Below are 23699 nucleotides of genomic sequence, written 5' to 3'. Positions count from 1 at the left end.
CATGAGACACAAACCTGCTACAAACAACGACATAAAGGTACAAAAAACACAAAAAGAAAAGGAATCAAAACTGTTATAAAGAGATTCAAACTGATAATGAAGATAAAATGACCAACAACAACAAATAGACACAAAACTACTATACACAGACAAAAAACAGTTACACAAGACACAAAACTAATTAGCAAACAAACAAACAAAATAATATAACGAGATACATAATGACCACAAGGACACAGAAAACGGCTGTAAGTTATCATTGTTTTGAATTAGTTTCAGTCAAGCATGCAAAGAATATTGTCATCTCTTCTAAGCTTTGCAGCAGCATCTAATTTACTGCAGCATCTCATACAGCAGTCCAGCAGCAACATGAAACTGGTCAAAACTAACATGGAACTGTTGGGGACGCCTGTCCTGCCACTGATGCTCGCACTCCAGCAAAAACAACAGAAACTCAGTTTCAGAGCTGGACATAGTGGTGGAGTGGACATGATCCAAGAAGCTCATCGCTGGCTATATCTTAGAGGAGATGTTATCTATTTTCACAATGGACTCACACTCACTTAGATGCACAATACAAGGAATAGCCCCACAGGCCACAGAGAAGGATGTTTGCAGGTTCCAAAGAGAGAGAATATGCAGTGATGGAAAGTAATGTGACGGCCACATTTAACGAGGCAGACTTTCTTTCCATCACTGCTGAAATCTGGACAGTTAACAATAAAAGCTTTTGGGGGTAACAGTTCACTGGATTAGCAGTTACACTTTGGATGCAGGCACATTTTTGACGTCACTGGCACAGATATAGAACAAATGAATTCTTCATATTGACTGCTTGTAGTTGTAGCAAGTGTGAAAGACAATGCAACAAAATTTACCAAAGTACTTTGACCTGTCAATTCAGAGTCTGATTCAACAACAGGAAGAAGACAGTGACGAGGATGTCACTTTCACTGATCTCACAGAAGCCACTGAGACTGAGGATCAATTTACTCCTTCCCCTCAATACAAGTGTGCATTGCACACAGTGAGCCTGATTTCCACTCTGCTGTTGACACCAAGGTTGTGTATAGAAGTAGTATTGTGAAACGCAACTCTATCTACAGTTGCATCAGAACATGTGGAGGAAGTCAGCTGCAGGAGCCTACAATCTTGGTGATAGTCTCTTGCAGATGTGCACACAGACAGCTGGAGACATCACAGACATTTAGTCATTGCTAGACTACTTTTCTAGTCTGCAAGAGTCCACTTGGAGGACATGTATAGAGGGTCATACCACTGCCCTTGTAGTCACCCCATGGACACAAAGCAGGAGGTCATACCAAGTAATAAGTAACTTAATACTATTATTAATCTCAATCATTTTGAAAGTAATAGGTAAAAAGTATTACACTTCCTAAGCAACACTGAAAACAATTACAAAGAGAGACAAGATGACCACAGAAGTAGATGCTTTAAAATGAGAAGAAGTCATTGATGGATAAACACTTGAAAATGGCCTTCTACCTGTTTGTTCAATTTTCAGTTTAAAAATTCTAACTGAGAGGGTTAAAATTAAGTGTCATCAGTGATGTAATTACAACTTTTACATGTAAGAGATTATTATTCTATTGTGATGTTGCTGCTGTTACTTCAGTGAAGGATTTGAATTATTTTCCTTCTCTGAGGAGGAGGGATTTTTGATTTTTTTTTCATAGTTTTGGAATTTTGAGAGGCCAGCAGGGAACATATTGGCTGAGCTCACCAAGGTGTACTAATGCCTGGTGGGCAAGTACTTTAAATGCTAATTCTACCCGCCTTCCATCCTGCACCAAAAAATATCAGCCAGACCGCTAACTACCTCTGAGCCAATCTCTTCCTCCACATTTTTGCCTCCACCCCTTCCACTCGGCTGCTCCCCACCGAGTGACTGCCGCAAACAAACACAACCAGGCTGTCAAACTGCTAATCCAGCCGCTGCCCACCCAAACACACTGGTTGTCTCGTGAGCGTCCACCACTCGATGAGACGTCACGCGTGCTTTGACATGTTTGAGGGGGAGAAAAAGAGGAAAACAGAATCACAGAGGGGCAGAGAGTAGAAAAAGAGGCAGAGAGTAGAAAAAGAGGAGAAGCTCAGCATGCAGCTAATGGCTGTCCGGCTGACAGGTCCATCATGGATTTAACCGGCTGCTTTGCATCCATCTGACAGCTTCAGTGCTTCTGCCTAAAAGGCAGATTATGCAAACGTTCGGTTCACTGGCCTCCATCACCACCAGCACCTCCCTGACGGACCACCATCAGCAACCCCCCCCCAGGCTGCTCCATCCTGGTGTTTCTTTGATTGGGAGGCAGCAGGTAATTCTGTCCACATGTGATGAGACGTGAATAATCGGCTATTTTCAGGCGTTGAACCAACGGTAGTCCTCTGGGTGATAATTAACCCCTAATTCCCTCTGAAAAGACATCGACTGGTTGGTTTTATAGGAAATTTCTACAGCACAAACACATTGGTCTCATAATAGTTGTGAGGACACCTCACTGATTTGAAGCATTCCCAAGTACCTTACTGTAACCTAAAGTAATTCTATATGAACCATGAAACCAAATCTGAAGCTTGAGATGCCCTTTGAAGCAAGAATGCACAAGAGAACCTAACTTTAACCCAATGTCGACCAAGTTTTCATTTGCATCGGGGGACTACATTTGTGGTAGACACAAATAAAGGTAGATTTCCCACAGTGTGACATTATACACAGGTCAATGTCCCCACAATATCAGTAATACACACACACACACACACACACATACACACACACACACACGCACATGCACACACACACACACACACACAGACAAAGACACACGCACGCACACACACATTCACAGGCAGCATCTCAATTAAAGGTTGATGGACGAATCAGCAGACAGTCCATTAAATTGTCTGTCTGTGTCTGATTTGGAGGTTGGACCCCTGCAGAGATGCTCCGTCTCCTTCAGCAAGGACAAACTGAGAACTGAACTTCAGACTTGGCAGGTTCTGAGGTTCTCTTTAGAACTACACACAAAAAGAACAGTTGAACTCAAATAAAGATCAGACCTGAATTCTACCTGGTTTGGACCTGTGGTCCGGATCTGAATCATACTGGGATCAGTGTGTAGAAAAACCTAACAGCTAACATATCCTCAGTATCCTTAAAAATAGCAGAACTGTGTGAGATTATCCTGGAAATACCCTGTAAAATTGTTAGGAAAATTCTTCAATGGAGTCCTAACTGCTCCAAATCAATACACAGAGTCGTCTCTTATTAAGTCAAAGCAAAGTTTTACTTGCAGCAAAGAGCAACATGTACAGTACAGAGTCTGAACTGAGAGTCTAACTAACTAAAAGCATGAAGCATTGGTTCTTACATACAGAAAACAGGAGACAACCTCTCACAGATGTGTGTGTTTAGGCATGGAGTTTTGACTACCCGCTAAGGACGTCTTGTTCTTATGTCATACTTAGAAGGTGAAATGGAAGCAATGGACATTTACAGCATTCTCATACTTTTCACAAAGATCATTGGATCATAACAGAATTATTCTAACAAAAATATAGCAATGTTTGATTAAATTACTTAAGTCACAGGATATAATTTGGAAGATACAGAACCTGTAAAAGGTGTTGCTGGCAGAAATGTTGTCCTCGGAGATCAGAATAATGATTACGGTCACCTTCATCCTGCAGGAATTTGGTAGTTTCATGTTTTCATGTTTTCTGTCAGACAAACAAAGCTGAATACAGACTCAGCTTTCTAGTGTCACCTCTGTCCACATCTGTCACCTCGTTTACCACTGTGTTTACGGCCCTGTTTACAAAAAAAGCCATAGCAAAAACCGTGATTTTTCAATGCGTTTGGGCCTTTGGTTTATGCATAAACGAAGCTGCAAGTCACCGAAAACAATCATATCTGAAAACTCTGGCCAAAGCGGAGATTTTTAAAAAACTCTGTCTTTACGTTTGCATGTAGACAGGAGAAGACGGAGTTTGACGTCACAATGTGCGACAAAAGTGTCATCAGTGCCAGTGTGTGACCCAGGTTTACAGTTTGGCTACTGTGATAGAAATGGATGCTGTTAAAGCAGTGCTTGTTTTTACGTTTGTGCAAACGCTTTTTTCCCCCCACATTTAGGAGTAGCTCCACTTCTCTGGCGGTCCAAAGAGACAAGCCTCGTGCCATTATCTTTGTAGTAACAGGAAGCGATTAGTGCTATTCATTGTTGTGTTTTTTCCAGGATTCTGATTGGCTAGCATGGCTTTATACTTCTTGTTACACTGCCCTCTATAGGTTTGGCAGCTCATGGCAGCTCTTAATGACTTGTTTATTCAGGTTTGTGTAAACAAAGATCTTTTTGAAAACAATCTGGTGTGAACAATGTTATTTAAAAAAAAAAAAAAGAAAAGTAAATCCATTTTTGGAAATACCCAGCTATGTGTAAACGTTGCCTACATGTTGCATCAGACGAGTGTCGGACCAGAGTGTTCATGCCAACATCCGGGCCATAATCATGATCTGATATCTCCAGTATCCTCGGTATTAGTGGTATGAGTGTCCAAATGAAAAATCATGAATATTACCCCCACTGGCCACAGCACTTGCAGTGTAAACATTCTCTCCCCTAGTCTGATGCTTTTTCTAATAATATACAGAAGGAGCCTGCAACCTGGGGGTCGTTTTTAACCCAGAGCTGTCTTTTGACACCAAAGTAACCAAAGTTCTACAGTCTTAATTTGCACAACTCAGACAGCGAGCTGACATAAGGCCACTCTGTCATGGTCTGGGGCTGCATGTTGTTTATTTCCTGTATTAGTTTGTCATTCCCTGCCCTTGTGTGCTTCTTGTTGTCTCTACTTTTTCAATTCAATTCAATTCAATTTTATTTGTATAGCGCATATTTACAACAACAAGTCATCTCATAGCGCTTCACAAAGGCAGAAACAGAAACACCCAACAATCCAAAACATCTGGATTCCCTATAAGCTTCAGCAGTCCGCAAGCAGTCCACAACAGTGGGAAGGAACCGAAAACCCCCACAGGGGAAAAAAAACCTCCGATAGAACTTCCAGCCCTCTGTTTCACCTGTGTCTTGTAAATCACCTGTGTCTTGTGAAATACCTGTGTCTTGTCCTGGTTTCTCCTTGATTCCCACCCAGTTGGTCCTGTTTTGTCCTCCTTCTGCCCCCCTGCCTGCCTTGTCCTTCCCTGTGTTCAAATGTCTTAGTTTTTGAGTCTTCTTGTGCTTCGTTATTTCTTGCTTTGTTTTATGCCATACTTTATCTTTGGGGATTTTTGGTTAATTTTTGCCAGCTCCCCTGCTTTTGATGTATCTGGGCTGTGGTTTGTTCTTTGAACCAGTTTTTTGCTTAAAGGTCCCTTTTGATTCTTTAATACCTGTTGTTCTGTCTGAATTTGGGTCCTTTAACTCACTGTTTCATGGAAATGTCTTTCCTATGGAAACTTAGAAAAAGGTTGTCAATGCTTTGATCTGATCCAGACTGGACTACAGTAATGCACATTAATTCTGAAAGGAGCAAGTGAAAGAAAGAATGACTGCAGTTGGTTCAAAATGCTGCTGCCAGATTTTTAACACAGATTAAGAAAGGAGACCACAACACACCAATCCTTGCCGCATTTCACCGGCTACCTGTAAGTTTTAGAATTGATTTTAAGATTTTCCTGCTTGTTTATAAAGCTGTAACCCTGAAAAGTTGTGTGGCTCACTCATCTCCAGGCGCGGGTCAGTCAAGTTACAATTACTATATGTTCGCGTTATGTTTTGCTATCTTCCGTGCTAATAACTCACCACAACGGCAGGACAGTTCAGCAGCTTTATTGGCAGCTCAGACCGACATACGCTGACCGCGCTTCACTCTCACCCTTCACCCCGTCCCTCAATTATAAGCGCTGTACCAAAACAATAGAAGGTAGGAACCAACATTTGGGACATAGAGCAGGGCAAGAAGTAAACATAATATAACAACATATCTGAATAAATAATTAATGTAATAATATGTAAGGCACCACATAAATTAAATTCCAAAAATAATAAACAAATTAAGCAAATGCAAATGAATATAATTATACACAAAACTAATGTTACAAAGCTTTGGATAGTAGACTCCTGCCTATATTTGTGATCTGTTGACTCCTTATGCCTCCTGAGATCCTCGAGCAGGGCTCTGCTGATCTCTTAGCTCATCACCAGAGGTAACCAGGTCTGTGCGTTTTAGGCCTTTTAGCCGTGGAACTTCCTGCCTGAGGATCTCAGGCAGACAAACTCAGTGTTCTTTCAATTTAATTAAAATCTTCTTAAGACTTTTATGATAGGGCTTTTTCCTAACTATTTATTTTATTCTTTTCATCACATAAAGTAAGTCTTTGTCCTACTCTCCATGCAGTTGCATTCACTATTGCATGTTTCTGACATGTCTCATCTCTCTCTCTTAGTGACCATGTCTAATCTGCAGTCTATGTCATGTCTGCCAAGTTTCTGTTTTGTGTGCACATTTTATGTCTTGTCTTTCCTGTTTTATTTTCAAATCACTAACCGGTTGTCTCTGTCCGAGATTTTCTTCCTGCACCTGTCTCGTCACACCTGCTCCCTGATGGCTTTCCCTCACCTGTTTCCCACCTCCCCTCATTACCTCGTGTATGTTACCTTGTGTCTCTCACAGTCTCGTTGCCAGTTCCTCGCACAGTCTTCCTACCAGCGTTCTTCATAGCCATAGTCATAGTCTGCTTTGTTACAACCTCGCTTCTGTTTTTGACCTTGCCGTTCGCCTCTCGTTTTTTGGATACCTCTAACTGTTTTGACAGACCTTCTGTGTACTGAACCCTGACAGGTAATAAACCTGCCTTTTTGCCTGAGCCCTGTCTGTGTCGAGCATTTGTGTCCGCCTGTTCTCATCTGTGTACTTGTCCTGGGGTCCGTTTCACAAAGCAGATTTAGTGAAAATTCGGAGTCTGTTAACCCTGAAATGAGGGAAACTAAGTTTTCCGTTTCACAAAGGGAGGTAACAACAACCAGAGGAAGAGGGGGTAACTCTAGCCGGTTTCACAGAGAGGTAACTTAAGACCTCGGTCACTTACCGTAGTAACAGACTCTATGAACTTAACCTGGTCGGGACCAGGTTTTTCTCAGTGAACCTCGAGTTTCTCTCTGTCTCTGTCCTCTTTCAGTCACACGCGGCATTTGATTTCCTCATTCATTCATTCATTCAGTCAGCAGACGAGTTTTGGCGTAGCCTAGTTCTGTGGTCTGTCAAAAAATCATTTAAAAAAATCAGAGTCAGTAGGTTAATTAGAAGTCCATTAGACACAGGTGGTGACTTTTTTCACTAGCATGGCATGTCCTCTCGACAACACTCCCGTGGATGAAGGTACAGTATTACTGTGCAGAGAATTAAAAATTGGTCAGGAGATAGTTATCAGACCGTGCATAGATGTTCTAGCATTTCCAGACAGTTATCTTTTTGAGCGGTACAGTCCATTATCTACATACACAATCTAATCCATCCTTGCATGTGCACCATTACAAACCGTAGTCTTGCTCTCACATCCCAACAGATATTATGTGTTGCGCTGCGTTTCATTGGAAATGGAAGTTTTTTGTACAACGTCGGCGATGCAGATCACTTCAGTAAGGCAACTGTATGCAGGGCGGCCAGAAAAGTGTGCCTCGCCCTGAAACGGCTTTTACCCATCTTTGTCGTTTTCCCTGGACTTAAACCTGTCAGAGCCATCAAGGAGGAATTCCACAAGATTGCAGGTGAATGATGTAGAGATTTGTTAACTTAATTTTAAATTATATTCTGTTAATGACATTGTGCTGCAAACTCAGATTTGAACAATGTTTTTATATTTCATATTAAGCTGCTGACAAGTTCACTTCTCCCCAACAGAATTGCACCTAAATGAAATAAATTAATAGGCTGCCATTCAAGCAGTTTTCCCCTGTAATATTTTTGTGATTGCAAAGGACGACATTTAAAATTACGCATTGACCTGAGCAGCCATGTTCACCACGCCGTCACCCTCTGTGTTGTAGCTGCAGCGGTGTTAAACTTCTTTTTAAAAATGTCTAACTCACCGTATGAGCGCATTAAGATTTCCAGTTCTAGTGGGGTGAAAAACACAGCCCTCCACTTCCCCATTGCCATCGTGACTCATCAATTGGGGCTCCATTGATGCTGGCTTTCTAGAGTTGTGGTGCATGCGCTTAACTCCAGGTAAAACTACTCCGAGTTGATTGAACTAACTCAAATCCGCTGTTCTGGAACCGGAAACTCAGCGTTTCCTATCTCAGAGTAGATGACCTCAGAATTCAGGATTAGACTCAGAGTTTGTTGAACCTCCTTTGTGAAACGGACCCAAGATCGTTGTCATGACAAAACAATCTCAGGATGATCGCTAATAAGCACTTGGCTGTTGAGTTAGTACTCCTAAACTCTAAACTGTTCACTCAAAAGCCAGGTATACACAATGTTTTGGCTTTTCTTAGACAAAAATGACCAATGTGAGAGGACTGTTGCTGGTCGTAGTTTCAACATGGTGGTCACAGGTCACCCTGTGGGAGCGATTCAAAAATGGACCCTGTAATGGGCTGGCAACCAAAGATAATCTGATCAATGTGTCACTGGCGCCATTTTCACAAAACCAAAACAAACCCCAAAGGAATACATAGATGTAAAACTATAGGTTACTTGCGCAACCTCGGTTCTCAGAGTAGCATGAGTGAGATGAGAACACCCTGTAAAGCAAACCTCAGATATTTCCTGTGCGGAGAATAAATCTGGACATGGAATATACGTCCTTCAGGTCAACTGATGTGAACCAGTGGTTCTGACGCAACATACAAAGCAGGGATGTGTGCCTGAGCATCCTGGACTCGTATGTTCTGAAGTATCTGTTCAGAGCCCGGAGATCCAGGATTGTGCAAATCCCAGTCCCTCCTTGTTTGGGGACCAGAAAATACCTTAAGCAAAAGGCGCTCTGACATTGTTTGGGAGGCACTACACTTTTTGCTCTCTTTGCCAAAAGCAAGTGAATTTCCTCCTGAAGAACACGAGCTGACCCTCCGTGCACCTGAGAATGCACTATACCAGAGAAATGTGTAATGCCCTCCACCTCTGGCTCCCTCTAGTGGCAGGATCTCACCCTCCTCCTTTCTCCAGACTCTGTGTGCATGCAAGTGGAGGGCAGGTGCAGCTCATCTGCAATCGCAGATCAGTTCCAGCTGCGGCGGGGAGTGGTCTCCTCATTTTGCAATCCTGCTCTTAACATAAAAGGCACCAGCAGACCACAACTTGACGGCAGTCCGTAAACTACCTCCAGTTAGTGAGCCCTGGCCAGTTTTTTGGTTAAATTCTCTGATTCTGTCTTGTAACCCTGTCTCTCCTTGTGCCCTAGTTCCGACCCTCTCTGCCGCCTGAAGACCTCACCAGCTGTTTATCATGAGATCCTGTCTTTTCAGTCATCTTGTCTGGATTTCCCACCTTCATCTCCCGCCACCGAAACGCCAACCTGAACCGGCTTCACTCTGGAACACGCCACACCGCCACACCACAGAACCCTGGAGTCCTTTCCCAGATCCCCCCTCCACCCCCAATTTTGTCAGAAAGCTCTTAATCTCTTGCTTAGTTCTTTAACAAGCCCGCAGTTGATTTAAGCCTGATTTGTAGCTTTAGTGAAGTCTGTTTATTGTTTCTTGCCTTTTGTTTTGTGACAGTTTTTCCGCCAGCCCACTCGAGTGCACTGGTTGTTTTGAGTTCATAGTTTATGGTTCCCAAACCCTGTAACACCTTTTGTTAAATAAATCCTCTTTTGACCCTGCGATAGACTGGCAAGGATAGGCTCCAGCCCCCTCGCGACCTTAGTGAGGATTAAGCAGTGTATAGATAATGGATGGATGGAATCCTCTTTTGAATACACACCTGTCTGCTGAGTCTTTGTCTGCGTTTGAGTCTTTGAACCTGATCTGTGACAAAACAAGGGGGAACAGCGGTAAACTGAAGCCTGTAACCCTGTGATATTGTTCACAGAACCCAGGCTGAGCTTGTGAGTGCTGCCCATGACAGCCTCTGACACACCGCCTGTCATCGGAGCCTCCAATAACGGTGTTATGGGGCCCTTTCGTGGCAGGATACAGTCGTGACCCTCGGGCATCACTGCGCATGCACTGGGTGTTAGTGCAACGACAGACTCGGTACCCCTCCGGGTCGGGATCGGGCTACATCCCAGCACCGGACCCGGAGGGGTACCAGCACCAAACTGCTTATTGTGTTCTTTTTTGGTAATCTCGACTGTGCCCTTGACCGGAAGTCTGGATGCAGCAGTGAAAATCTCTTCATTAAACAAGAACAATGGTGTGTGCTTGTGTGACCTGGCTGAGAGGCAGAGCCTGCCGTCCTCACAACGAAGTCTCGTTCCTCCTCTGCTGGGATGCGCGCACAGCGGGGGCAACTCCTGGGCTCTGCAGGCCTGGAGTAGCACACTGTGGAAGAGAACCGGCAGGGCTGGTGAACGGGAACAGACAGCTGATGGGAGGAGGTCAGGCTGCCCTCTTCTTCTTCCTGGCCTGCTGACTGTCAGTCTGCACAATCTGTGCCAGCGCAGCTGCTGTCATTGCAGGGGCCTTTCTGGGCCAGCTGGTCCTCGCCTCCTGTCTGGGTGGAGCACTAGGTGCAGGATGGGCTTTAGGCCACTTCAGGATTTTAAACTGAGAGATTAGAGGTCGCGCCATAGCCTACGCAAAACTCTGTCGCGGGGCTGGAGCAGGTGTGGGCTCGCCTTTGCGAGTGAGGCAAAGCTGGAGAGCTTTGTCCTCCTTCTTCTTCGTCTTGCAGTGCCACTGCAGTTAGGTGAGAGTGGCGCCAAAGACGCCATCTGGTATGATTGGCATGTTCAAAATGTCCTCCTTCTCTCTGTCAGATAGGTTGGTCAGGTTGAGCCATCTGGCTCTTTCCTGCAACACCATCATTCCCAGAGATTTACCCGTGGCTTGGACTGCCAAGCGCTGTACGCGGAGGCAGATGTCTGTTATCAAGGTAATCTCATCCCACACTGCTGGATCAGGCATGGTGGTCATACCCTCACATAGCTCTGCTTGGTGACGAAAACGTTCAGCGCCCGACAGCCAGCGCTGCCGCCCTGTAGACTCGCTCCGTCATGGTGGACTGGAAGCGGTCTACTATGGATGGCAGTGTGGGGTTTCTGGAGGAGGTGGTCAGCCAGGGGTGCAAGTGCACGCTGACTACTGGCTCCATGGGGGGCATGTGGAGAATGCTAAGCTTCTCCATGCCCTCACAATCCAGGGAGGAAGCTCTGTGTATTGAGCTCTTGCCGCTGAACGGGGGGTCCTTCCATGAGGTGGACACCTCGTTGAGCAGGTCAGGAAAGACAGGGAGCAGCAGGTTTTCCGTCCTTACAGCCTGGGGCAATTTCTTCCTTTCATAATGGGATCTGGTTGTCTCCGTTATTACTGCAGGCCAAGGGATGTTCAACTGGGATGCAGCGCGTTTGCACATGGACTGCACATCCATGCTGGTGGAGGGGGAAGTGGGTGCACCTCCCTCCTCGTCCGTGAGGGCAGCCCACAGTGCCTGGCATGGCAAACTGAGCAGAGGGGGTGAAGACGTCGTCCGCACTCTCATCCTCCTTGGATATGAGGAGCTCTGAGGTATCCTTGTAGTCATCCTCATATTCCAACTTCAGTACGTCTTTCAAAAGCGGAGCCAGATCGGCTAGGTCTAGCTGGGAGCCCCAGCTGGCGCTAGCACGCGGTCTGGTGTCCACGTCAGTCCCATCCTTCACCTTGTTGGTGACCGGTGTGTCAACCGTAGACAAGTATTGGTCCTGGCCAGACGAGCTAGCTTGGCGTGCTAAGCATCGTTGGAGACTCTTCATAGTAAAGCGGGAGCAGTGCCCGCATGAACTGGCGGCCTGGATAGCCTGTCGGGTGTGTTGCAGCCCAAGGCAAAACGAACAGACCTGGTGTGAGTCGCGGCTCGATATTTTATTGCCACAGGCACAGAGCCGGGCCTCGGAGTCTCCGTCTCCTCTGGTGTGAGGAGCATGGGCATCCATGTTGATTAGCTGGGGGGCTAAACAAGAGGCACAGTGAATTAGCTGGTGTGCTAATCAACCAGACGGTGTTAGCTGACATGCTAATTCACCAAAACGGTGTTAGCTGTTGTGCTAATCATATAAAAGAAGCCTTTCCTTGGTGTGGTCAGGCGATCGACTCTCCAGGCTATGGTGAAGGCTGTAGGGTCCAGGTATGGCAGCTAGCGTTCGGTGACGGAGCCGAGTTAGCTCCAGTCTATGAACAGTTAAGCTAGCTAGCACTTACAAAATTGAGATATGCTACACAAAGCGAGAAGAGGTGTTTGAGTGATGCTGTGTGGTAGCGCAGGCTACTTAAGGGTAGGTGGCTCCACCTGACACATGTGTTGCGATCACCAGTCAATCAGGATTGGCGTAATGAGATAAATACTTCTGAGGCGTACGCAGGGGGTGTATCCCATAGTGAGACATCGAAACGAATGCTAAGTGTAACCCAGGTTATTCACTGTAGTTCGCTGCATTTACAGATTTCTGATCCTTAAATGCACCACATAGGTTTACGTAGGTTCCCTGAACACATCACGGAGCGGGAGTGAGAAGCATCGGCGGGACACAGAAGTTGTTTTTCTCTGATAAGGATAAAAGATTCCGGTGTTTAGACAAGTGAAGGAAGAAGGTTAGCTGTCCTTGAAAAGAAGCAAGATATGTGTGATTCAGGTTGAGTGCCGCCAGTTGCAGTGTTGGAGACGTTGTCACTGGCAAGAAATCTGAGGATTTTTTGTTTATTTTCCGTGGATATCCTGGTGAGTTAGCTTGAAAAAAATTAGCTTGATAGCATATGTTTCATTATGTACGGGTCATAGTGTGTGTAATTTTGTTTTAAGGTGTTATAGAGTAACGCGATATTGCCTTGTTTTGATATATATGCAGTAATTGTTTAATTATATGTTAGCATTGTTGAGCCTAAATTCTTGTGAAGCCATGGCATAAAATGGAAAAAATATTTTTTTTGACTGTGAAGTAATTGCTCAGCACATTTGTGCAGGCTGGTTTTTTGTTGAGGGACAACTGAGCTGATGTCCAGATTTCTACACTAGAGGGTGCTGTGCTGTCGCCTCGCCCGGATGCTGGCCTGCAGATGATCTGTTTTCCAAGGGAGCGGTAGGACGCACAAGGAAAGGTATTTGTTAAACCTGTGTCCTGTGTGTTTTGTGTGGACTGGAGGTCTCATCGCTCTTAAGTGAGTCTACTACTACCAATCTCCTTACCAACCTAGGGAATCCAGTGTCTACATAAGGATAAGAACATGTAAAACAAAATGTTCAAGTGTGCAAAAAATTGGAGAATTGCTCCTGGATTCGTAGCAAGCCAGCAAACACATGCATACAATTGGTCATATATAGCAGAGTCATGTCACTTCTTTAACATACACAATTTACATTATTTATTAATGTGACACTCATTGTCTATGGCAGGCCTCACAGTTGGAGAAGTAATAACCCATTCAGCCTTCTTCTGCACTCAACAGGGAATGCAGAAGAGGGCTATTGTATGTGCACTTTACATTTCCACTATGTTCTACATTACTTTAAAATTGTAATTAGCAGTTAACAGCTCGACTTCATTACCTGGTATAATTATCTTATTAGTTAATATGAGTACAATTAAATGTCCCATTTAAATCACTTATGCATAAAAATCAGGTAAATCGCTTAAGTGTGTAAGTAGTATAATGAATTAGTCCTAATTGCTCAATAAAAAGTTAATACTGAGAGCAAACCAGGTTTCACTTTGGCATAATCATCATTCAACAGGCATAAATGTATTATAAGAGGGCTTCTCCACCTTTCTGCTGCTATAGCCCCTCTGTGTCCAATGAAAAATTCCAGCTGTCTTGTTGCTTTATAAAAGCAGGCCACTACTAAAGTTTAGTTCATGCATCTGCTGCTTTCTTCAGGCTTAAGTTATTAACAAGCAACTGTAAACTGGAAGCAATATTTAATTATATACCGACATTAATACTATCAGAATTTTTTGCCATATCACAGCTCTAGTTAGCAAAAGTTTAATCTTTTTATATTTATAGAGTTCATTACTTTTTGCTTGTTTATATATATATATATTTCCTTTATATTGTATATAGTGTTTGCAAAGTTTTTATTGTTCTACAAAGTTCTTATATTTTTTGTATTTTTGCACTGAAAGGACTGCACCTTACGTTTCGTTGTACTTGTTACAATGACAATAAAACAAATCTGAATCTGAAATCTGAATCTGAACATTAATACATATGCGAGCACTGAAGGGAAATGCTTGTGATCTTGATGTTAAAGTCTTTGCTGTACCAGAGTAAGTCGTTCTAAGCAGTTCACTACTTTTATTTAAATACACATCGGGAAACCAAGGTCCAGAGGATGGGGACCTCAATGGTGCATACAGCCATGCTGCTGCCCCACACTGCATTTTGATCAATTTATTTATTTGTTATTATTGAGCTAGTCCAAGGGTCGGCGACCTTAAAAACTCAAAGAGCTATTTGGACCTGTTTCCAACGGGGAAAAAACCACTGACAGCCACAAAACCCTTTTGACATCTAAAATAACGATAACACTGTATATATCGTGTTTTTTTTTTTTTTTACCATTATGTCATGTATAGTGGCTCAGCTGAAATGATGAGAAGCCTGGACTGATAGTCTTAACACTTTTTTTCTCCTCCTTTTCTCCCATTACCAACATAAGAGCTAGACAAAAAATACACAACATCAACACATTGAATTTAGCTAGGCACATTGCTAAATTTAGCCCAAACCAAACTTAAAATAAACTGACAATTAGACACAATTAAAGTTTTACCTTGTTGCCCTTTCAACTGCCGCTAAATTCATTAATCTCTCCCGTTCGCCCTTTTATCTTTTATTTTGTTTCTTAACTTTACATTGCCATTACTTTGCCGTTGGCATCTACCGCTAAATTTTTTCAGTTTCCGTATTTTCCGCCTGATATCCCTTTAAAATAAAAGCACTTCCGTTTTGCGTTAAATAAAAAAATTAAAACATAAAACATTAATACATTACAGATTCAAGTTAACACATTTACTAATGAATTTGAATAATAACATTCAATAGCTACTGAATAAATAACATTTGAGTTACTTACACTCCCACCAAATTAGTGTTTTGCACACAAATTTACTCAAAACACAAATAATTTTCCCACAAGAAATTTCATAGAACACTATTAACACTAAACATCCTCAGTCTTTATCCCTTTTTAACTTTGTGCTTAAGATGCCTCTAATACCACAACTAACTTATGAACTGGGCGTTCTACCACAAACACTTTGCTTGTGCATTCACCACGTTTGTTCAGATTTTTATCACCTAGGAATATCTTGACTCTTCTCACGAGTCCATCTTTGTCGAACACAGTCTCTGATACTCTTCCAAGTCTCCATACAGATCTTGACTGTGTTTCATCTGTGTCCATCACAATGTCACCCTTTCGAATGTTTCTCTTAGTCTTGTGCCATTGTTGTCTGAGAGCAATGTTAAGAGGATACTTCTTCCTCCAACGGCTGTCAGATACTGCACTTGACACCTTCTTTTTCAGCCATACAAATCCTGTTGGACAAACTTGCCTGGGGGTAGCAGTGCAGTGGTGGCCTTCATGGGAGACATGCAAGTTTTCCCCATAATTAGAGCACAGTGAACATCTCCATCCTCATTCTTGAGTCTCATTTAAGAACACTATCCGTATCCAGTGGTGCTTGCATCTGAAAAAGGATACAGTTCTCTTTCCACCACCCTTCCAAAGTTGCCAGGCACATAACATCTGCTTATTTGTATTTACTCCAGATTGGCAAGATTCTTTCTCCAGCACTCCCACCATGGCCTCAGATGATCTGGCAGAAGGACGTCCCATCTCGTGCCTTGGTGACACATTTCTTGTAGGATTCCTTTCCCACTAAGAAGATAGGGGCCGATAAATCCCAAAGGATCGTATACGGATCCAACAGTGGACAACATTCCACACCGTGTGGCAGGTTGATCTTTCAGTGTGACGTTGAAAGTGAAACAGTCCCTTTCTAGGTTCCAATGGATACCTAATGCTCTCTCTGTATCTCACTAAAAGCAAGGTACTTAGTTTTGATATCAGTTGCATGTTCTGATGCTGGTATGCTGTTCAAAACAGCAGCGTTATTTGATATGAATTTGTTGAGTTGCAGACCACCCTTGTTTCACATTTCACGTGCCTCTTGTGCCATCTGTGTGGCCCTTTCCACTATTTCTGCAGTTGTGACTCCATCATCCACATGGAAGTCTCTGGTAATGAACTCCCAATAGTTATGCAAGGCTGTTCTGTTTAGTTAGATGAAGTTTAGTTAGCCCATAGTTTGCACATCCTGGGGATGACACTGCACCAAAGAGATGTAGTGTCATCCAGTACTCCTGTGATGGTGTGCTTAGGTCTCCGTTTTTCCACCATAAAAAGCGGATGTAGTTTTGATCCTTTTCTTCAACTTGAAATTGGTGAAGCATTTTTTCAATGTCACACAGGAAAGCTATTTGATGCCGTCAGATGCGTACAAGGACACCTGCCATGTTGTTGATTATGTCTGGTCCCAGATAGAAGGTGATCGTTAAGGCTTGTTCCTTTATGTTTGGCCGAACAGTCAAAGATGTAGCTGTCTAATATTACTCCTGTAGATTTTCCAACTTCCAAACTGAACATTATTCTCATACATATTGTCACTAATATACAAGTGAATCAGCGCTACTGTAACAATACAGTGCAAACTGCAGCTACAAACAACAGTATTTCAGTCAAACAATTGCTGTTTGTGATACTTCAGGATATAAACACTTCATTTGTACATAGTTGATACAGAGAGAAATACACACCACTTTCAACTTAGAATACAACTCAGTAATAATCATGTTTCATCTTGAAATTACATTTAGTTCAGTAACAACACAATTTCTAATCATTAATGAATCTCAATTCACATTTTCATTCTTCTGAGCACTGAACACACACATTTTATATTACATTCCCACAGCTTACTGTATGTACGGGACACCAAACAAATGCTATGCAAAGTGCATAAACCTACAAATAAAAGAATACCAGCCTACCTACAAGACAAAAGACAGGGAGAAATAAACCTATGGTGCAACGACTCACCGGCCCGCCTACAAGGCAAAAGTAAAAAGTGTATTGCACTTTCCTTATTTACATGCCTTTCTCCTTTACCGTGTCTGACATAGTTGTCATCGTGAAGGCAAGTTGGATGCTTTCCCATGCAGATGTTACAGGTGAGGCGGCATCGGTAGTCCTTTGAACCGTGACCCTCACCTTTGGTTGATATTTGCTTGTCATCTTGTATATCGGTTTTTGTATTGAAGACACTTGCTTCCTTTGATGACTTTTGGATTTCTTTTGTCAACAGATAACTCAGAAGAACAAAGAGCATCGATAGAGGTGACTGGGTTACAGGCAACGTCAGCTTCCAATGACAGAAATGCAGCAAAGTCACTGAAACTGGGAAATTCTTTGTTTTCAATCAGTGCTTTGGTAACCTGGCGGTTCCATCTAGCAGCTGCCCAATCTGGCAGTTTGTGTATTAGTCTATGATTTTCTTCACAATTGTTCAGTATTTCCAAGCCTTTCACATGAGGCATGGCTAGGAGACAAGCATTTATGAAGTCAGCAAAGTTTTAGTCCTTCTGCATCTTTAGACTGTATTTTTGGCCAGTTTGATATTTATTTTATTTTACCTTTATTTAACCAGATAAAAGACCCATTGAGATCGAAACCTCTTTCACAAGGGTGACCTGACCAAGAAAGACAGCAGCACACGTCCACAAATAAACACAACAGACCAATCACAAAATAAACATTAAAAATGGGACGTGTAGACAGTAAGAAGATAAAGTGCAGGACTGATGACTTCAGTAACAGTTTAAAATGCAATTTAATATTTTAAAACACGAATAAAGCAGATAAAGTGCAGGAGTGATGGCTTTGGTAACAATTTAAAAACACAGGCACTGCTGAATGGAATTCTGTTGTCGATCCTTTAGGAAAGAGCAAAAGGCTTCAAGCGAGATGAGTTCCGACATTTTTAGCTCCGACTGAAGGGTGCTCCAAGCAGAGGAGAGAAACTGAAAGCTTTTTTCCCCCAATTCAGTTCGAACACGAGGAGCAGCCAGGTGCAGAATGTCATTTGACCGTATGGCATAACAGCTTTTAATTTTCTGAAGAGAACAGCTGAAATAAGCAGGAACCAATCCAAGAAGAGCCTTGTAGATCAGAGTCATCCAATGTGTGTATCGTCTTTCATTCAAGGAAGGCAAGCCAGCTTTAGCATACAGTTCACAGTGGTGAATGAGGCGACTACAACCAGTTATAATCCTCAATGCACAGTGGTAGACCGGAGTCAAAGAATGTAGACAGCTGGTTGACACACACATATAAACAATGTCACCATAATCAAGAACAGTCAGGAAAGTAGCTGACATCAGAAACTTTTGTGTTTTGAGAGAAAAGCATGCCTTATTTCTGTCGTAAAAACCGAGTTTCACCCTTAATTTGGAGACCAAATTTTTAATGTCTGCTTTAAATGAAAGTTCCCCATCAATGATTAATCCCAGGTATTTAGAACTAGTAACCAGCTCTAGTGCTTTACCTTGGACAATTATATTTGAGGGGATATTCTCTGGGAGAACTGATGAAATTGAGTAAAGCATCGCTTTGGATTTTTCAGCATTTAAAACCAGTTTCAGGTTCTGCAAATGAGTCTGCACTACATCAAAGGCGATCTTCAATGATTTGAATGCATGTGCAATCGAGTGTGAACAGTAATAAATTACACAGTCATCTGCATATAAGGGAAATGAGGCATTTTGACAGTTTTGTACATAACTCATTTTTGTAGCTTGTGAACAGAATGGGTCCGAAGACTGAGCCTTGAGGTACACCTTTTGTGACCTCAAGAAAGCTGGAGCTAACCCCATCCATCTGAACACACTGCACTCTACCTGCCAGATTATCTGCAAACCAAGTGGTGGCTTTTTTTGAGATTCCGATCTTATGAAGAGTTTGTAACAGAAGACTGTGGTCCACAGTGTCAAATGCCTTGGACAGATCCATGAACAAGGCAGCACAAGATTTTTTAGAATCCAGTGCCTCAAACACATCATTAAAAACTTTTAGGGCAGCAGTAACAGTACTGTGCTGCCTCCTAAAATCTGACTGAAATGTTATTTGACTCTAAAAATTCCTTCAATTGATCACAGACCAATTTTTTGAATACTTTTGCCAAAATGCATAATTTCGAGATTGGCCTGTAGTTATTGACGAATGGGGGTTCGTCACCTTTTAACAATGGGAGGATGAATGTAGATTTCCACACACTGGGAAGTTTGCATGTGCTGAGGCTTAAATTAAAAATGCATGTTAAAGGCTCAGCAATCAAGTCAATAGCCAGCTTAAGGAAAATCTGTTACGGTCAGTTCACAGACCCACGTGCAGAGCAACAAGACACAGGAGACAGATGTCAAAATAAAATAATTTATTTTACAGCAGGGCAAGGATAACACTAACCAAGCTGGTGGTATAACCACAGTCGGAAAGCTAAACTAAGACTAACGATAACGAAAGACGCACTCGGAACCCGAAACTAAAACTACACGAGCGGTAATGCAGGCATGAAGCTAACTCAAACAAAAGGCTATAGAAGGATACACAAACGAAAGCTAAGCTAGAACGAGGAACAAAAAGAGACTAAGCAAATAAGGCTCAGTGAGAAACAAGGATCACGAAGCTACACTAAAGCACACGAAGCTATAAACAGGGATAACAAGCTACACTATAGAAACAAGGATCACGAAGCTACACTAAAGCACACGAAGCTATAAACAGGAATAATAAACTACACTATAGAAACAAGGAACACGAAGCTACGCTAAAGCACACGAAGCTAGCGGCTAACAACTTAGCTGAGGGAAACCGGAGAGGGAGCGGGGAAGGCAGGCGGAGCGGAATGCAGACGGCGCAGCAGGACGGTGGTGAGGACAGGGAACCAGGGAGACGTCAACAGGGAGTCCAGCAGGGAACGGAGGGAGGAGATGAGGGTGGTTGGAGGAGCACACACGCTGGCTGGTGGAGTCTATCAGTTGTTCACGGTCCGGCGTCTGCTGATGGTTTGGAGCTGCTAAAGGCAGGGGCTAGGTCATGATACTCAGAGGGAACATGGTCGAGTCTCAAAGGGGCTATAGGGACAGAGACTGTAGCACAAGAGGGTGTCAGGGCTGAACGGAGACAGGTTTCGTGACAGGCTATGTCCCAAGATCTCACCTCTTCTTTTTTCCAGTCGATGAGGGGATTGTGAGTCTTGAGCCACGGGTAACCAAGGACCAAGGGAGAATCAGAGTGATCGAGGATGAAAAAGGAGGTGGTTTCTCGGTGATTCCCTGCCACGATCATGGTTACTGGAACCGTCCTCTTGGTTACTTGGGAGAGACGTAGGCCGTTTAGGGCGCGGATGACAAGAGGGGACTGTAGAGGCTCCAGCGGGATGCCAAGTTGTAGGGCTAACTGCGAGTCGAGAAAGTTCTCTTCAGCTCCGGAGTCCAACAAGGCTTGCAGAGGGAAGGATTGAGACTGCCAGCAAAGCGAAGCATCAATCTGAAGACGTGGCGGGGAATTAGAAGACACATGGCTCACCTGTAGTTCCCCAGTTACGGGTGAGCCTGCTCTTTTACTGCGAGCTCTGGGCACTTCGCAACGTAATGTCCAATTGTCCCACAATACAGGCAGGCGTTCGTACTCCGGCGATGTTGCTTCTCTTTAGGAGAAAGTCTAGCTCGTCCCAGTTGCATCGGCTCTGGTTCCACGGAAGGTGGCGAGGGAGGTGGTCGAGAGGGAGCGGGACTCTGGTTTAAGCGAAGATGGCTGGGGCGAAAAGTCTTCTCCCTTCTGCGCTCCCGGATCCGACTGTCGATACGAATGGCTAGTTCAATGAATCGATCCAGTCCAAAAACCTCATCCCTTGAGGCTAACTCGTCCTTAATATTCTCCTGGAGTGCAGCGTAGAAGGCTCCCTGGAGTGAACGATCATTCCAGCCGCTCCCAGCAGCGAGAGTCCGGAATTCCACGGAGAAATCCGCCACACTTCGGTCTCCCTGCTTCAGGGTCATTAGTCGGTGACTGGCCTCTTCCCCTTGAACCGGATGATTAAACACCTTCTTCATTTCTTGAGTGAAGGCTTGATAGTCCTGGCAGATCGCCCCCTGGCGTTTTTGGGAGTTTGGCATTTTTGACCACTGCAATAGCACAGTGGTCATCAAATCGTTCCCAAAGACACCAACATCAGTATACTTCTGAGGGGCATGTGTGATTATAGGATCAAGGAGTGATGATCTTGAAAGAGATTTAATCTTAGGCCGGGTTACACTGTCAATTAACTGACTAGGATTTAATGAGTCACAGATAGATTTAAGGCCTTCTGTGTCCGATGATAACCAATCCAGGTGTCGATCCCCCACTAAGACACGGGGGGGAAGGGGGGGGGGGGGGGGTTCCGGACATTTAGGTGCAAAATGCCAAGGCCTGATCTTGCTCTAAATCATCAGGGGTACTAATGTCCCTCATAGAGGGGCCTTGGTTTGGCTGAACGTTGCCTGATAGTCAGAGAAGAAGGATGAAACACTTTCGTTTTATATTAGAAGCAGACTTCTTGTCACCCAGGTTGATGAGTGACTTTTCTGAGTATACAAAACTGCCCTTCAGTACATATACACATAACAAGTGGAGGTTTACATGTTTTAATCCTGATGGACAGCAAGACAGCAATGGGTATCGGACCAAACCATCAACAACCAATGACCATGTGCAGGTCACTGACCTGGAATGACGGAGTGGACGGGGAGTGTGTCCATGTACCCCACTGCCGCTGTTCGATAGTACAGTCTCACGATGAGCAAACGAAAGTACAAGGAACAGTGCCAAAAAAAGCTTCATTGTTGTTGTCTCTGGAAATTACTGAGATGACGAAAGGATGGTATGGGACATTTTAGAACGGAGTTAACTGTTTTACTCCGGTCAGCAACCCTGACAGCGCCCGGCGGCTCAGGGCTAGATTTGCTGCCTCGCAGCTACCAGGCTCTGGAGGCTACCAGCTAACGCTTCCGGCAGCTAGTGGCTACAACCATCAGAGGCCAACAGGCTCTGGGGGTTTAGCAGACCACAACTTGACCAGGAAGATGTAGCTGCAAGCAGGTATCGGACACCAGCTGCCTGGCTCCCCAACTGGTAACAGGCTGGCTTACAGCTGGTTACCTGTCCTTTGGTGGACGGCAGCCTACAACCCCAGGATGATCCAGTCCTGCATCCAGTGCCAACGGGGACTGCAGCCCATGATCTCAGGAAGATCCAGTCCAACAGCCAGCACCAACAGAGACCAAGGATCGGCATCCAGTAAATGAGACCCCGACACATCCAGAGGCGCAGACGGTCAGCAGCAGCAGCCCCAGCAATCCACAGCCCATGGCGGTAACCCTCCGAAAACAGAGCCAAGGAATGGCGGGCAGTAACATCTGTCAGGAGCAGCGTAGATCCCAGCCTGGTTGGGCCCGGACTGCAAAAGCAGGACAGATCCTCAGCAAGGAGACAGCAAGGAAAGTGGATTCAAGCATGAAGAGGGACCCGAGGTGGGATGTATCGCGCTGAGACAACAAGAAGCTCACAGTGGCAGGTACCTGAGGTAGCACCTCAGTCAGGGCTCCTCACTTATTTGCAATGTGGTGTTTCATAAAAGTTCCTATAATTTTTAAAAGACTTTAAAAGGGGCAATAAAAATGTGCTGGTAGAGCATTAAGATGAATTTAAAGATTGCTTAAAAAGCACTCTAAAAACCCTTTGAAACAACAGTGACACAAAGTGAGACAAAAGCTGATGTGTGCTTGCGGCCATCTTGGAATGTGATCCTGCTGATATCTTCTCTCTAAGTAGAGATGTGCAAATGATACCGGAGCACCGAAGCTTGTGCCGGTCTAATGAACCGCCGTGTGTTGACTCAAAGTGTCGGAGCTTGTATCGAGTGACAATTGTCACGTGACTGGTGACGTCCGAAGCTTCGGATGTCACCGGTGCTTCACGAAGCGTTTCATTGGTTGACAGCTTGAACGTTTTGGCGCTTAAGAACGATGCTTCAGGGACACTAAGATGTGGGTTTTGAGAGAGGAGTTTCTATATTGCAAGTTATGGCGAATGTTTCAAGTGGCAGAAAGCGGTCCCCTGTGTGGGAACATTTCAACTTAATTACACCGACCAAGGTAAGATGTGATTTGTGATATTCAGATTTTATCAGCATCATGACATTAGTAGAACCTGGGACCTAACATTACATATGTTTTCATTCAGGTGCGTTGCTTGCTGTGCACACAAGCAACGCCATATAACAACAACACCTCATCCATGTTGAGACACCTGCGTGCTAAGCATGATGACAATCATGCCCAGCAAGTAAACACCGGCAATGCTGGATATCCTGACTGTAAGTATTATTATTATTGTTATTATTATTATTATTATTGTTATTATTATTATTA

Source organism: Stegastes partitus, unplaced genomic scaffold, assembly GCF_000690725.1.
Source record: "Stegastes partitus isolate 25-593 unplaced genomic scaffold, Stegastes_partitus-1.0.2 Scaffold398, whole genome shotgun sequence".
In the NCBI taxonomy this organism is placed as follows: Eukaryota; Metazoa; Chordata; class Actinopteri; family Pomacentridae; genus Stegastes; species Stegastes partitus.
This window is presented reverse-complemented; position numbering follows the sequence as displayed.